The sequence below is a fragment of the Pleurodeles waltl genome, chromosome 1_2 (assembly GCF_031143425.1).
Source record: "Pleurodeles waltl isolate 20211129_DDA chromosome 1_2, aPleWal1.hap1.20221129, whole genome shotgun sequence".
NCBI classification, from domain to species: Eukaryota; Metazoa; Chordata; class Amphibia; order Caudata; family Salamandridae; genus Pleurodeles; species Pleurodeles waltl.
This window is the reverse complement of record NC_090437.1, coordinates 40965422-40979079: the sequence shown is the minus strand read 5'-3', so window position 1 is coordinate 40979079 and position 13658 is coordinate 40965422.

Below are 13658 nucleotides of genomic sequence, written 5' to 3'. Positions count from 1 at the left end.
CGTTCCATCAGTCTCGATGTTGCACGCGGTCGGGCCGACCAGGCCCGACGGGGGATCAAAATTACCCCGAAGGGCTACCGGAGCTCTTCAAGATTCGGTGTCGATTCTAATCTAACCCGATACCGAACAAAACAATACCGACAAATTTTCCGTTGATTCTGACTAACTTTCCGACCCGAAACACGGAGCGAAATGGAACACGTCCGAACCCGATGGCGGAAAAAAAACAATCTAACATGGAGTCGACGCCCATGCGCAATGGAACCAAAGTAGGAGGAGTCCCTCGGTCTCGTGACTCGAAAAGACTTCTTCGAAGAAAAACAACTTGTAACACTCCGACCCAACACCAGACGGCGGACTATACACAGCATGTGTATCTGCAGCTACACATGCCACCGAACATGTATTTTTCCACAATGAATCTGAGGTACCTTTTGTGTCTCTGGCTCATTGGTGTGTGTGTGTAGGGAGGCATCCTTTGGGTCTAAGGTGGCTATGTAATATTGCTTCCTTAGGAATGGGATAACTTCTTGTAGCATTGTCATTATGAAGTGTTGAGTTTGTATGTACTTGTTTAAATATCCGAGATCTAGACTTGGTGTTAGTGTTAAGTTTTGTTTTGGTATCAGGAAGTACAGTTGGAGGACTCTTTATATGGCTCATTGTTTGAAAAGTTGTTTTACTCTTTTAAGCAACTGTATGATAACCTGTTCCTTTAAGGTTATTATCTTTGGAGGAAAATGTGGCGGTGAGTTCTATTCAGTAACCGTGTCTTTATGTATAAGATCCAATTGTCTGAGGTAACTGACCTCCACTCCTGCAGGAATCCTCCTCTCTGTCCCCCGCTGGTGTTAAGTGGTGGGAGCGTGGGCCAGTAGAGTAACTTGCTTGGTGGGTGACCTCTCCCTGCTAAGTTCTCCATGAAAGGGCTGACTCGCCAGGTGTGGCCACAGCTGAGTGGGATTGTGTAGATTGCTGGATGAAGCCTTGCTATTGGTGTGGTTGTGGGGCTGGCGAATCCTGAAGGATCCTGAAGGATCCTCTGTATTGAAACATACCCATGGACTTATTTGTGCATCATGTTGCACTACTGTGGGTGCTTAGACCGATATATTGTTTCAAATGTTTGAATCTATTTTTAGTATGTTCTACGTAAATGTTTATACAGTGTATTTACTGAATTACACATGTCTCAACTTGGGTTACACAAACATCACTTGTGTGGGGGTTCGTTTCCCCTTCTGGTCACTTTTTCTCCCCTTTCTTACTATTATCACGATCTGTGGTTTACTCTCTCCCACTGTTACTTTTTGTTTTTAGCATTTACATCCCACTATTATCTTCAATAGCTTTGGCTTATTACAGCCGTTCCTTGACACACTAACCATACACTTCCTTAATGTCCCGGCTATAATATTTTCGATTTTATAGAATTTTCTACATATACACTTTTCCTTTTTTTTTTGCTTTTTTCTCGGTTCAATTATACTTTTTGCCTTCACCTCTTTTCTTTTCACTTATTCATTCCAACTCAGTAAATTTTTTGTGTTTTTTCTTGCCTCCCTCCCGTTTTTGCTTGTTCGCTTTCCATTCATTTTTTTCGTATAATCAACCCCAACATGGCGGCGTTCGTAGTCCGTCGTTTATTTTTACTCTCATGTTAGGGAGACCGGTACTCCCATTTCTGGATCCCGGGCACATAACTTATGCCTTTCGGGACCGGCTTTTGATTCGTGCTGTATCTTCGGCATTACGGCCGGCCATTCTCTGATTTGCCGGCTACACGCGCGCTTCGGCGGCCTTTCGGACTGCATATTGGTAGTAAATCTATCCTGAGCTACTTTACTTCCCACTCAATAACGGACAGTAAGCTTTTTTGGAACCTTACATGGTTCCCATTATTTACTGGTCCTCGGGCTCTCTGTGCCCGTTACTTTTACTGCATATACCTTATAGGTTTGATTTTGATTTCCAGGTACATTTCTCCTTTCCTGTGCCACATATCGGGCTGGCCACATTTTCTTTCTACGTTTCCTCGGATTGTTTCTTTTGCAAAGTTACTTTTTCGATACATTACATAGCGGTAAGCCCTCTCTCCTTATTTTTTTTCTTACTTTCTTTTTGGACCATGAGATCTTATTGATTTAACATCCCATAGTCCTGTCACCTATATAAATCATCACATCTATTTTGGAACTTATTTTTCAGGTGACTGATACACCAACACACATTGTGTTACTACTGATTGGATACTTTTTAGGGTACGTCGCTCAGTTTCTCTTTACTGCTGTCACTGTTACTTCTTATCACACGTACTACTACCTGCCATATACACTCCATCGGTATCACCTTTTCCTTGCTATATTACGGGTTATACATTGCACATTATGCGAATGCATGACCTAGAACATGCCATGCACGGGTTTGCCCACATCAAATATATGTTGATATACACATCTTTGATTGATCTTTTTGACTGATTTCCCTGTACACTTATCTCTATCTTTATCTTTATCTCCGGTTGTGGTATCTGTACACTTGTACATCTATTTGCTCTTCCCTGCAGTAGGGTACAGAATACATATGTTTTCTCTGGTTATGTTACAGCCCTGAAGAAGCCCTATGTTGGGCGAAACGCGTTGGCTATTCATCGTGAACTTATCTGTTTATGAATTCACTACAAGGACATAAAGCTCTTTGTGTTTTTCTGTTTATATATTATTTGTGGTCAGAATTTACACTGCCCCCTTGGGTGGTGCAAAGTCAATATTTTCGACTGTCAATGAAATATTACATTGGAAATTTTGTTTCTTTACACGGTTACACTGGCTTTGGCCGTTTGTATACTGTCTTCTGTATAGTTTGCAGTGCACCACCTCTTGGAGCATACCCATGGACTTGGCTGTTTCATTATCAGTCTATTTGCTGAAGTGTCTCGTCTTTGGCAGAACCAAGCAGGGCTTCCCCTGCGAAAGGCATATTGATGACAGATGTCGGGTACCACTGCAAACATGGATTGCTCAGAGTCTCTGGGTTCGAGGCAATGTCTGAGGGTAGTGCACCTGCACCTCTGCCTGCTAGCAGTATCCATTGTGTCCAGTGCTGACTTGAGGAAGGAATTGCCAATGATCTTGTCTTCCTAGATCACTGCCTTGGCCCTCTTTTTGAATTCCTCTGGAGGTTCTACATGAGACTTTTCATTTCCTCCCACTGCTAGTGCCTGTACCCGTTGAGTGCATTTGAATTCACAATTGTGTCGCTGTTTCACATTCTATTTTTCTACCCACTAGGTCCATTAGTTTGCCGCCCTCCTCTGGTGGTAGTCTTGTTGATGTTAAGGCATTATTCATCTTCCGGGCTGTTGCAACTATGGTGGAAGCCTGCTGGTACATTCCCTTGAATGTATTGGGGATTGTGAATGAAATGTTTATATTGTTTCTCCTCTCAAGGAGTAACTGCCTCGACTGTGTATGGTGCTTTCAAAGGTTAATTACCCTGGTCCAGTATATTGGGAAGCATGGGTGGGTACAGGTTTGCTCTTGTGAAGGCATCAGGGTTTCAATGAGGAAGCATGACTCCTCCCCTCTTCCTGGAACTGAACCCCATACAATCTGCCGCTCTCTTGAGCAGTGCGTTGTACATGGAAAGGTCGACCAGGGGAGAGCGTCTTGGGGAGTAGCTGTTGATACCCTTCTTGGGGGGTTCTGTGTAGAAGACCTACTATTTGTTGAACTGGCCCTCCCTCTCCATTGTTGTGGGTTTGTTTTCCTCATATTCCAAGACTGGGGTGCCTCGATGTCCTAAAGCTCATCACCCAATTTCCTTCATTCTGAGGGTGTCATGGGAATGCAGAATGCCTTCAAGGAATCAAACTCCTTGCGCTGCGTTGTGCTGCCATCCGTGCCTCAAGCAGGTGGCTTTCTGTAGAGTGAGAGTTCGGCTTCAAGTGTTAAGGAGACTTTCCGCTTTGGGGCAGCCTCGGTCTTTTTCCGCTGTGCTCTCCTTTGCGCCTGCTGGCACTGAGCACTGGCTCATAGGTTAGCCCCATCCCAACGGTGTTTGGTCGGGACCTGTGTGGGTCTTTATGTTTAAGGCAACCTTTGATTGTTTCAACGTTGATACTGAGATGGCTCTAAGGGCTTTAGTGTCTTTTGTTACCTTCTAAAGCCTTTTTTTGTTTTTCTTCAGCATGTCTAGATGTCTTCCTTGCAGCTTCTGCTCTTGCAGAGGATGCTTCCTACAGAGTGACTCCCCTCTTTGTGCCCTCTGTGCTCTTCAGCTTCCCCAGCAGCTCCTTGAGTAATAGGCATGGCGTGGTGTGGTGTGCCACACGCTGTTTCAGTCTCGTCTTGAGAGTACTGGGTGCAAATCCGGATCATGCTTCGCAGTCTATGGCATCAAGTGGACACCTCTGAATGAACTTGTGGTGGCAGTTGGCACAGAATTTAAAGGTGGTGCTCTGCATATCCCTTAACAATCCCTCTCCTCTGCATTCTCTGCCCAAATTTAAATTTAAATTAAGCCACTAGCTGGAGTGCCCTGTGGTGCTGGAACAAAGGGGGTAAGCCTTTGAGGCTCACCGCCAGGTGTTACAGCTCCTGCCTGGGGGAGGTGATAGCATCTCCACCCAGTGCAGGCTTTGTTACAGGCCACAGAGTGACAAAGGCACTCTCCCCATGTGGCCAGCAACATGTCTCAAGTGTGGCAGGCTGCTTGAACCAGTCAGCCTACAAGGGTAGTTGGATTAGGTTCCAGGGGGCACCTCTAAGGTACCCTCTGGGGTGTATTTTACAATAAAATGTACACTGGCATCAGTGTGCATTTATTGTGCTGAGAAGTTTGATACCAAACTTCCCAGTTTTCAGTGTAGCCATTATGGTGCTGTGGAGTCCGTGTTTGACAGACTCCCAGACCATATACTTTTATGGCTACCCTGCACTTACAATGTCTAAGGTTTGGCTTAGACACTGTAGGGGCACAGTGCTCATGCACTGGTGCCCTCACCTATGGTATAGTGCACCCTGCCTTAGGGCTGTAAGGCCTACTAGAGGGGTGACTTATCTATACTGCATAGGCAGTGTGAGGTTGGCATGGCACTCTGAGGGGAGTGCCATGTCGACTTACTCGTTTTGTTCTCACCAGCACACAAGCTGGTAAGCAGTGTGTCTGTGCTGAGTGAGGGGTCCCCAGGGTGGCATAAGATATGCTGCAGCCCTTAGAGACCTTCCCTGGCATCAGGGCCCTTGGTACCAGGGGTACCAGTTACAAGGGACTTACCTGGATGCCAGGGTGTGCCAATTGTGGAATCAAAAGTACAGGTTAGGGAAAGAACACTGGTGCTGGGGCCTGGTTAGCAGGCCTCAGCACACTTTCAATTCAAAACATAGCATCAGCAAAGGCAAAAAGTCAGGGGGTAACCATGCCAAGGAGGCATTTCCTTACAGAAATGTAGTGGCGTTTGTAAAGAAATGGCTCCCTGTTGCAATTACCCCCCCACTTTTTGCCTGATACTGATGTTGACTTGACTGAGAAGTGTGCTGGGACCCTGCTAACCAGGCCCCAGCACCAGTGTTCCTTCACCTAAAATGTACCATTGTCTCCACAATCGGCACAACCCTGGCACCCAGGTAAATCCCTTGTAACTGGTACCCCTGGCACCAAGGGCCCTGATGCCAGGGAAGGTCTCGAAGGGCTGCAGCATGTCTTATGCCACCCTAGGGACCCTGTAAAGAAATGGCTCCCTGTTGCAGTTACCCCCCACTTTTTGCCTGATACTGATGCTGACTTGACTGAGAAGTGTGCTGGGACCCTGCTAACCAGGCCCCAGCACCAGTGTTCTTTCACCTAAAATGTACCATTGTTTCCACAATTGGCACAACCCTGGCACCTAGGTAAGTCCCTTGTAACTGGTACCCCTGGTACCAAGGGCCCTGATGCCAGGGAAGGTCTCTAAGGGCTGCAGCATGTCTTATGCCACCCTAGGAACCCCTCACTCAGCACAGACACACTGCTTGCCAGCTGGTGTGTGCTGATGGGGAGAAAATGACTAAGTCGACATGGCACTCCCCTCAGGGTGCCATGCCAACCTCCCACTGCCTGTGGCATAGGTAAGTCACCCCTCTAGTAGGCCTTACAGCCCTAAGGCAGGGTGCACTATACCACAGGTGAGGGCATATGTGCATGAGCACTATGCCCCTACAGTGTCTAAGCAAAACCTTAGACATTGTAAGTGCAGGGTAGCCATAAGAGTATATGGGCTGGGAGTCTGTCAAAAACGAACTCCACAGCTCCATAATGGCTACACTGAATACTGGGAAGTTTAGTATCAAACTTCTCAGAATAATAAACCCACACTGATGCCAGTGTTGGATTTATTAAAAAATGCACACAGAGGGCATCTTAGAGATACCCCCTGTATTTTACCCAATTGTTCAGTGCAGGACTGACTGGTCTGTGCCAGCCTGCTGCTGAGAGACGAGTGTCTGACCTCATGCGGTGAGAGCCTTTGTGCTCTCTGAGGACAGAAACAAAGCCTGCTCTGGGTGGAGGTGCTTCACACCTCCCCCCTGCAGGAACTGTAACACCTAGCAGTGAGCTTCAAAGGCTCAAGCTTCGTGTTACAATGCCCCAGGGCACTCCAGCTAGTGGAGATGCCCGCCTCCTGGACCCAGCCCCCACTTTTGGCGGCAAGTCCAGGAGAGATAATGAGAAAAACAAGGAGGAGTCACTGGCCAGTCAGGACAGCCCCTAAGGTGTCCTGAGCTGAGGTGACTCTAACTTTTAGAAATCCTCCATCTTGCAGATGGAGGATTCCCCCAATAGGATTAGGGATGTGACCCCCTCCCCTTGGGAGGAGGCACAAAGAGGGTGTACTCACCCTCAGGGCTAGTAGCCATTGGCTACTAACCCCCCAGACCTAAACACGCCCTTAAATTTAGTATTTAAGGGCTCTCCCTGAACCTAGAAACTAGATTCCTGCAACAACAAGAAGAAGGACTGCCTAGCTGAAAACCCCTGCAGAGGAAGACCAGAAGACAACAACTGCCTTGGCTCCAGAAACTCACCGGCCTGTCTCCTGCCTCCCAAAGGACTCTGCTCCAGCGACGCCTTCCAAAGGGACCAGCGACCTCTGAATCCTCTGAGGACTGCCCTGCTTCGACGACGACAAGAAACTCCCGAGGACAGCGGACCTGCTCCAAAAAGACTGCAACTTTATCCAAAGGAGCAGCTTTAAAGAACCCTGCAATCTCCCCGCAAGAAGCGTGAGACTTGCAACACTGCACCCGGCGACCCCGACTCGGCTGGTGGAGAACCAACACCTCAGGGAGGACCCCTGGACTACTCTACGACTGTGAGTACCAAAACCTGTCCCCCCTGAGGCCCCACAGCGCCGCCTGCAGAGGGAATCCCGAGGCTTCCCCTGACCGCGACTCTCTGAAACCTAAGTCCCGACGCCTGGAAAAGACCCTGCACCCGCAGCCCCCAGGACCTGAAGGACCGGACTTTCACTGCAGAAGTGACCCCCAGGAGTCCCTCTCCCTTGCCCAAGTGGAGGTTTCCCCGAGGAAGCCCCCCCTTGCCTGCCTGCAGCGCTGAAGAGATCCCTAGATCTCTCATTGACTTCCATTGCGAACCCGACGCTTGTTCTAACACTGCACCCGGCCGCCCCCGCGCCGCTGAGGGTGAAATTTCTGTGTGGGCTTGTGTCCCCCCGGTGCCCTACAAAACCCCCCTGGTCTGCCCTCCGAAGACGCGGGTACTTACCTGCTGGCAGACTGGAACCGGGGCACCCCCTTCTCTCCATTGAAGCCTATGCGTTTTGGGCACCACTTTGAACTCTGCACCTGACCAGCCCTGAGCTGCTGGTGTGGTAACTTTGGGGTTGCTCTGAACCCCCAACGGTGGGCTACCTTGGACCAAGGACTGAACCCTGTAAGAGTCGTACTTACTTGGTAAAACTAACAAAAACTTACCTCCCCCAGGAACTGTGAAAATTGCACTAAGTGTCCACTTTTAAAATAGCTATCTGTGAATAACTTGAAAAGTATACATGCAATTGAAATGATTCAAAGTTCCTAATGTACTTACCTGCAATACCTTTCAAACAAGATATTACATGTTAAATTGGAACCTGTGGTTCTTAAAATAAACTAAGAAAATATATTTTTCTATACAAAACCTATTGGCTGGATTTGTCTCTGAGTGTGTGTACCTCATTTATTGTCTATGTGTATGTACAACAAATGCTTAACACTACTCCTTGGATAAGCCTACTGCTCGACCACACTACCACAAAATAGAGCATTAGTATTATCTATTTTTACCACTATTTTACCTCTAAGGGGAACCCTTGGACTCTGTGCATGCTATTCCTTACTTTGAAATAGCACATACAGAGCCAACGTCCTACATTGGTGGATCAGCGGTGGGGTACAAGACTTTGCATTTGCTGGACTACTCAGCCAATACCTGATCACACGACAAATTCCAAAATTGTCATTAGAAATTGATTTTTGCAATTTGAAAAGTTTTCTAAATTCTTTAAAGTCCTGCTAGGGCCTTGTGTTAGTCCCTGTTAGCATTTCTTTTAGAGTTTAAAAGTTTGTTAAAAGTTTGAATTAGATTCTAGAACTAGTTTTAGTTTCTTAAAAAGTATTCCAACTTTTAGAAGCATAATGTCTAGTACAGATGTGAATGTGGTGGAACTCGACACCACACCTTACCTCCATCTTAAGATGAGGGAGCTAAGGTCACTCTGTAAAATAAAGAAAATAACAATGGGCCCCAGACCTTCCAAACTACAGCTCCAGGAGCTGTTGGCAGAGTTTGCAAAGGCCAACCCCTCTGAGGATGGCAACTCAGATGTTGAAGATAGTGACTTGAAGGGAAATTCCCCCCCTCCAGTCCTACTTAGGGAGAGCAGGGCTTCTCAAGCCCTGACTCCACAAATCATAGTCAGAGATGCTGGTTCTCTCACAGGAGGGACCAACAACTCTGAAATCACTGAGGATAACCCCAGTGAAGAGGACATCCAGTTAGCCAGGATGGCCAAAAGATTGGCTTTGGAAAGACAGATCCTAGCCATAGAGAGGGAAAGACAAGAGATGGGCCTAGGACCCATCAATGGTGGCAGCAACATAAATAGGGTCAGAGATTCTCCTGACATGTTGAAAATCCCTAAAGGGATTGTAACTAAATATGAAGATGGTGATGACATCACCAAATGGTTCACAGCTTTTGAGAGGGCTTGTGTAACCAGAAAAGTGAACAAATCTCACTGGGGTGCTCTCCTTTGGGAAATGTTCACTGGAAAGTGTAGGGATAGACTCCTCACACTCTCTGGAAAAGATGCAGAATCTTATGACCTCATGAAGGGTACCCTGATTGAGGGCTTTGGATTCTCCACTGAGGAGTATAGAATTAGATTCAGGGGGGCTCAAAAATCCTCGAGCCAGACCTGGGTTGATTTTGTAGACTACTCAGTGAAAACACTGGATGGTTGGGTAACTGGAAATGAAGTGTATGACTATGTTGGGCTTTATAATTTGTTTATGAAAGAACACATTTTAAGTAACTGCTTCAATGAAAAGTTGCATCAGTATCTGGTAGACCTAGGTCCAATTTCTCCCCAAGAATTGGGAAAGAAGGCAGACCACTGGGTCAAGACTAGGGTAACCAAAACTTCCACTGGGGGTGACCAAAAGAAAGGGGTTACAAAGCCTCCCCAGGAGAAAGTGGGTGACACTAGAAACAAAGAAAAAGAGTCCCCTGTAGGCCCCCAAAAACCAGACCAGGTGGGTGGGCCCAGAGACACAACCCAAAACAAAGGTGGGTACCAGGATAAGAGCTGGGATGCCACTAAGGCATGGTGCCATAACTGTAAACAGACAGGGCACCACACCAAGGACACTTCTTGTCCCAAAAACAAACCCCCTAGCAAAATCCCAGGGGTAACCAGTGTAGCCATTGGAGATGACTCCTCAGATGAGGAGGTCTTCATAGCCTTCAACTGGAAAAAGGGCCCAACAGGTGAGTTGGAGATTCCAGAGGGAAGTAGACACTTCCACCACCTACAGGTGAATGGAATCCCAGCCACTGCCCTGAGAGACACTTGTGCCAGTCACACTATTGTGCATGACAGGCTGGTGTTCTCAAACCAGTACATCCCAGGTGAGATGGCCAGAGTAAGAGTTAGCCCAGACAGGGTCACTAATAGGCCTGTGGCTTTTGTGCCCATAGAAGTGGGTGGAACTTTTAGCTGGAGAAGGGTGGTAGTCAGTACAGACCTCCCCCTTGATTGTCTCCTTGGAAATGACTACCCAGAGGTTAGTCAGAGCCCAAGAGAGGAACTGGTCCAGTGCCAGCCCTCTCCCAAGGATTCTGGAGTGCCTGCCTCTGCAGTAAATGCAAGTAGGCCCCAGAAGAAAAAGAAAAGGAAACAGAGTAGGAAAGGTGGACAACCTTTAGCCAAGGTTCCAGCAAGCCAAGGAGATTCTGCTCCAGTAGAGGAGAACTCCAAAAGTGGCTCTGATAAAGTCCAACCTGACCCACAAGAAGTCCTGGCTAGTCAGGCAACTGTTAAGCCTGAGTGGGTGGCTCCTCAGCTAACAGAAGAAAGAGTGGAAGAAGGGTTTTTACTACAAGATGTGGTAACCCCCCACTCTAATACAGCAGACAGGCACCCTGAACCCAAAGAAGCCTGTAACTTAGCCCCTTCCCTTGTAGGTGAAGAGCTAAAGGTGTGGTTCTGGGCACTGACAGCTGTCAGTGGCCTCTGCTGGGTGTTAGCCTTTATGGCTGCACTATCCTTGGCATGGTGGTCTGACCCCATGCCAAATAACAAGTTAGGCCCCCTGACCCTGTTGGTCATGGTGGGGTTACTCCAGCTCTGGGTAACCTCTTTGGGTAAGCTAGGGGTGACCCTGGCTAAGATAAGATTAGCAGAGGTGGATACCTCTGACCTCAAAATAGAGAGAATGGGTGAAGACATAAAAAGCACAGAGAAGAGGCAGTTCAGACTAGGTCCTATCACTGTGGAAGTGGGTCAGTTCCCCAGAGGGAATGACCTGAACAGGAGGATGTAAGGCAGAGTAGGCCCTGCAACAAACCAGCCTATTTCCTCTACTCTTCCTCGCCTGACAGACTAGGAAGACTCTCCCAGCTTTGGCTGAGTCTCCTGGCCTGTGGGCTGGGGGGGGCTTGTGTAAAGAAATGGCTCCCTGTTGCAGTTACCCCCCACTTTTTGCCTGATACTGATGCTGACTTGACTGAGAAGTGTGCTGGGACCCTGCTAACCAGGCCCCAGCACCAGTGTTCTTTCACCTAAAATGTACCATTGTTTCCACAATTGGCACAACCCTGGCACCTAGGTAAGTCCCTTGTAACTGGTACCAAGGGCCCTGATGCCAGGGAAGGTCTCTAAGGGCTGCAGCATGTCTTATGCCACCCTAGGGACCCCTCACTCAGCACAGACACACTGCTTGCCAGCTGGTGTGTGCTGATGGGGAGAAAATGACTAAGTCGACATGGCACTCCCCTCAGGGTGCCATGCCAACCTCCCACTGCCTGTGGCATAGGTAAGTCACCCCTCTAGTAGGCCTTACAGCCCTAAGGCAGGGTGCACTATACCACAGGTGAGGGCATATGTGCATGAGCACTATGCCCCTACAGTGTCTAAGCAAAACCTTAGACATTGTAAGTGCAGGGTAGCCATAAGAGTATATGGGCTGGGAGTCTGTCAAAAACGAACTCCACAGCTCCATAATGGCTACACTGAATACTGGGAAGTTTAGTATCAAACTTCTCAGAATAATAAACCCACACTGATGCCAGTGTTGGATTTATTAAAAAATGCACACAGAGGGCATCTTAGAGATACCCCCTGTATTTTACCCAATTGTTCAGTGCAGGACTGACTGGTCTGTGCCAGCCTGCTGCTGAGAGACGAGTGTCTGACCTCATGCGGTGAGAGCCTTTGTGCTCTCTGAGGACAGAAACAAAGCCTGCTCTGGGTGGAGGTGCTTCACACCTCCCCCCTGCAGGAACTGTAACACCTAGCAGTGAGCTTCAAAGGCTCAAGCTTCGTGTTACAATGCCCCAGGGCACTCCAGCTAGTGGAGATGCCCGCCTCCTGGACCCAGCCCCCACTTTTGGCGGCAAGTCCAGGAGAGATAATGAGAAAAACAAGGAGGAGTCACTGGCCAGTCAGGACAGCCCCTAAGGTGTCCTGAGCTGAGGTGACTCTAACTTTTAGAAATCCTCCATCTTGCAGATGGAGGATTCCCCCAATAGGATTAGGGATGTGACCCCCTCCCCTTGGGAGGAGGCACAAAGAGGGTGTACTCACCCTCAGGGCTAGTAGCCATTGGCTACTAACCCCCCAGACCTAAACACGCCCTTAAATTTAGTATTTAAGGGCTCTCCCTGAACCTAGAAACTAGATTCCTGCAACAACAAGAAGAAGGACTGCCTAGCTGAAAACCCCTGCAGAGGAAGACCAGAAGACAACAACTGCCTTGGCTCCAGAAACTCACCGGCCTGTCTCCTGCCTCCCAAAGGACTCTGCTCCAGCGACGCCTTCCAAAGGGACCAGCGACCTCTGAATCCTCTGAGGACTGCCCTGCTTCGACGACGACAAGAAACTCCCGAGGACAGCGGACCTGCTCCAAAAAGACTGCAACTTTATCCAAAGGAGCAGTGTAGGAAGTTGGCTCTGTATGTGCTATTTCAAAGTAAGGAATAGCATGCACAGAGTCCAAGGGTTCCCCTTAGAGGTAAAATAGTGGTAAAAAGAGATAATACTAATGCTCTATTTTGTGGTAGTGTGGTCGAGCAGTAGGCTTATCCAAGGAGTAGTGTTAGGCATTTGTTGTACATACACATAGACAATAAATGAGGTACACACACTCAGAGACAAATCCAGCCAATAGGTTTTTGTATAGAAAAATATCTTTTCTTAGTTTATTTTAAGAACCACAGGTTCAAATTCTACATGTAATATCTCATTTGAAAGGTATTGCAGGTAAGTACTTTAGGAACTTTAAATCATAAAAATTGCATGTATACTTTTCAAGTTATTGACAAATAGCTGTTTTAAAAGTGGACACTTAGTGCAATTTTCACAGTTCCTAGGGGAGGTAAGTTTTGGTTAGTTTTACCAGGTAAGTAAGACACTTACAGGGTTCAGTTCTTGGTCCAAGGTAGCCCACCGTTGGGGGTTCAGAGCAACCCCAAAGTCACCACACCAGCAGCTCAGGGCCGGTCAGGTGCAGAGTTCAAAGTGGTGCCCAAAACACATAGGCTAGAATGGAGAGAAGGGGGTGCCCCGGTTCCGGTCTGCTTGCAGGTAAGTACCCGCGTCTTCGGAGGGCAGACCAGGGGGGTTTTGTAGGGCACCGGGGGGGACACAAGCCCACACAGAAATTTCACCCTCAGCAGCGCGGGGGCGGCCGGGTGCAGTGTAGAAACAAGCGTCGGGTTTGTAATGGAAGTCAATGGGAGATCTAGGGATCTCTTCAGCGCTGCAGGCAGGCAAGGGGGGGGGGTTCCTCGGGGAAACCTCCACTTGGTCAAGGGAGAGGGACTCCTGGGGGTCACTTCTCCAGTGAAAGTCCGGTCCTTCAGGTCCTGGGGGCTGCGGGTGCAGGGTCTCTCCCAGG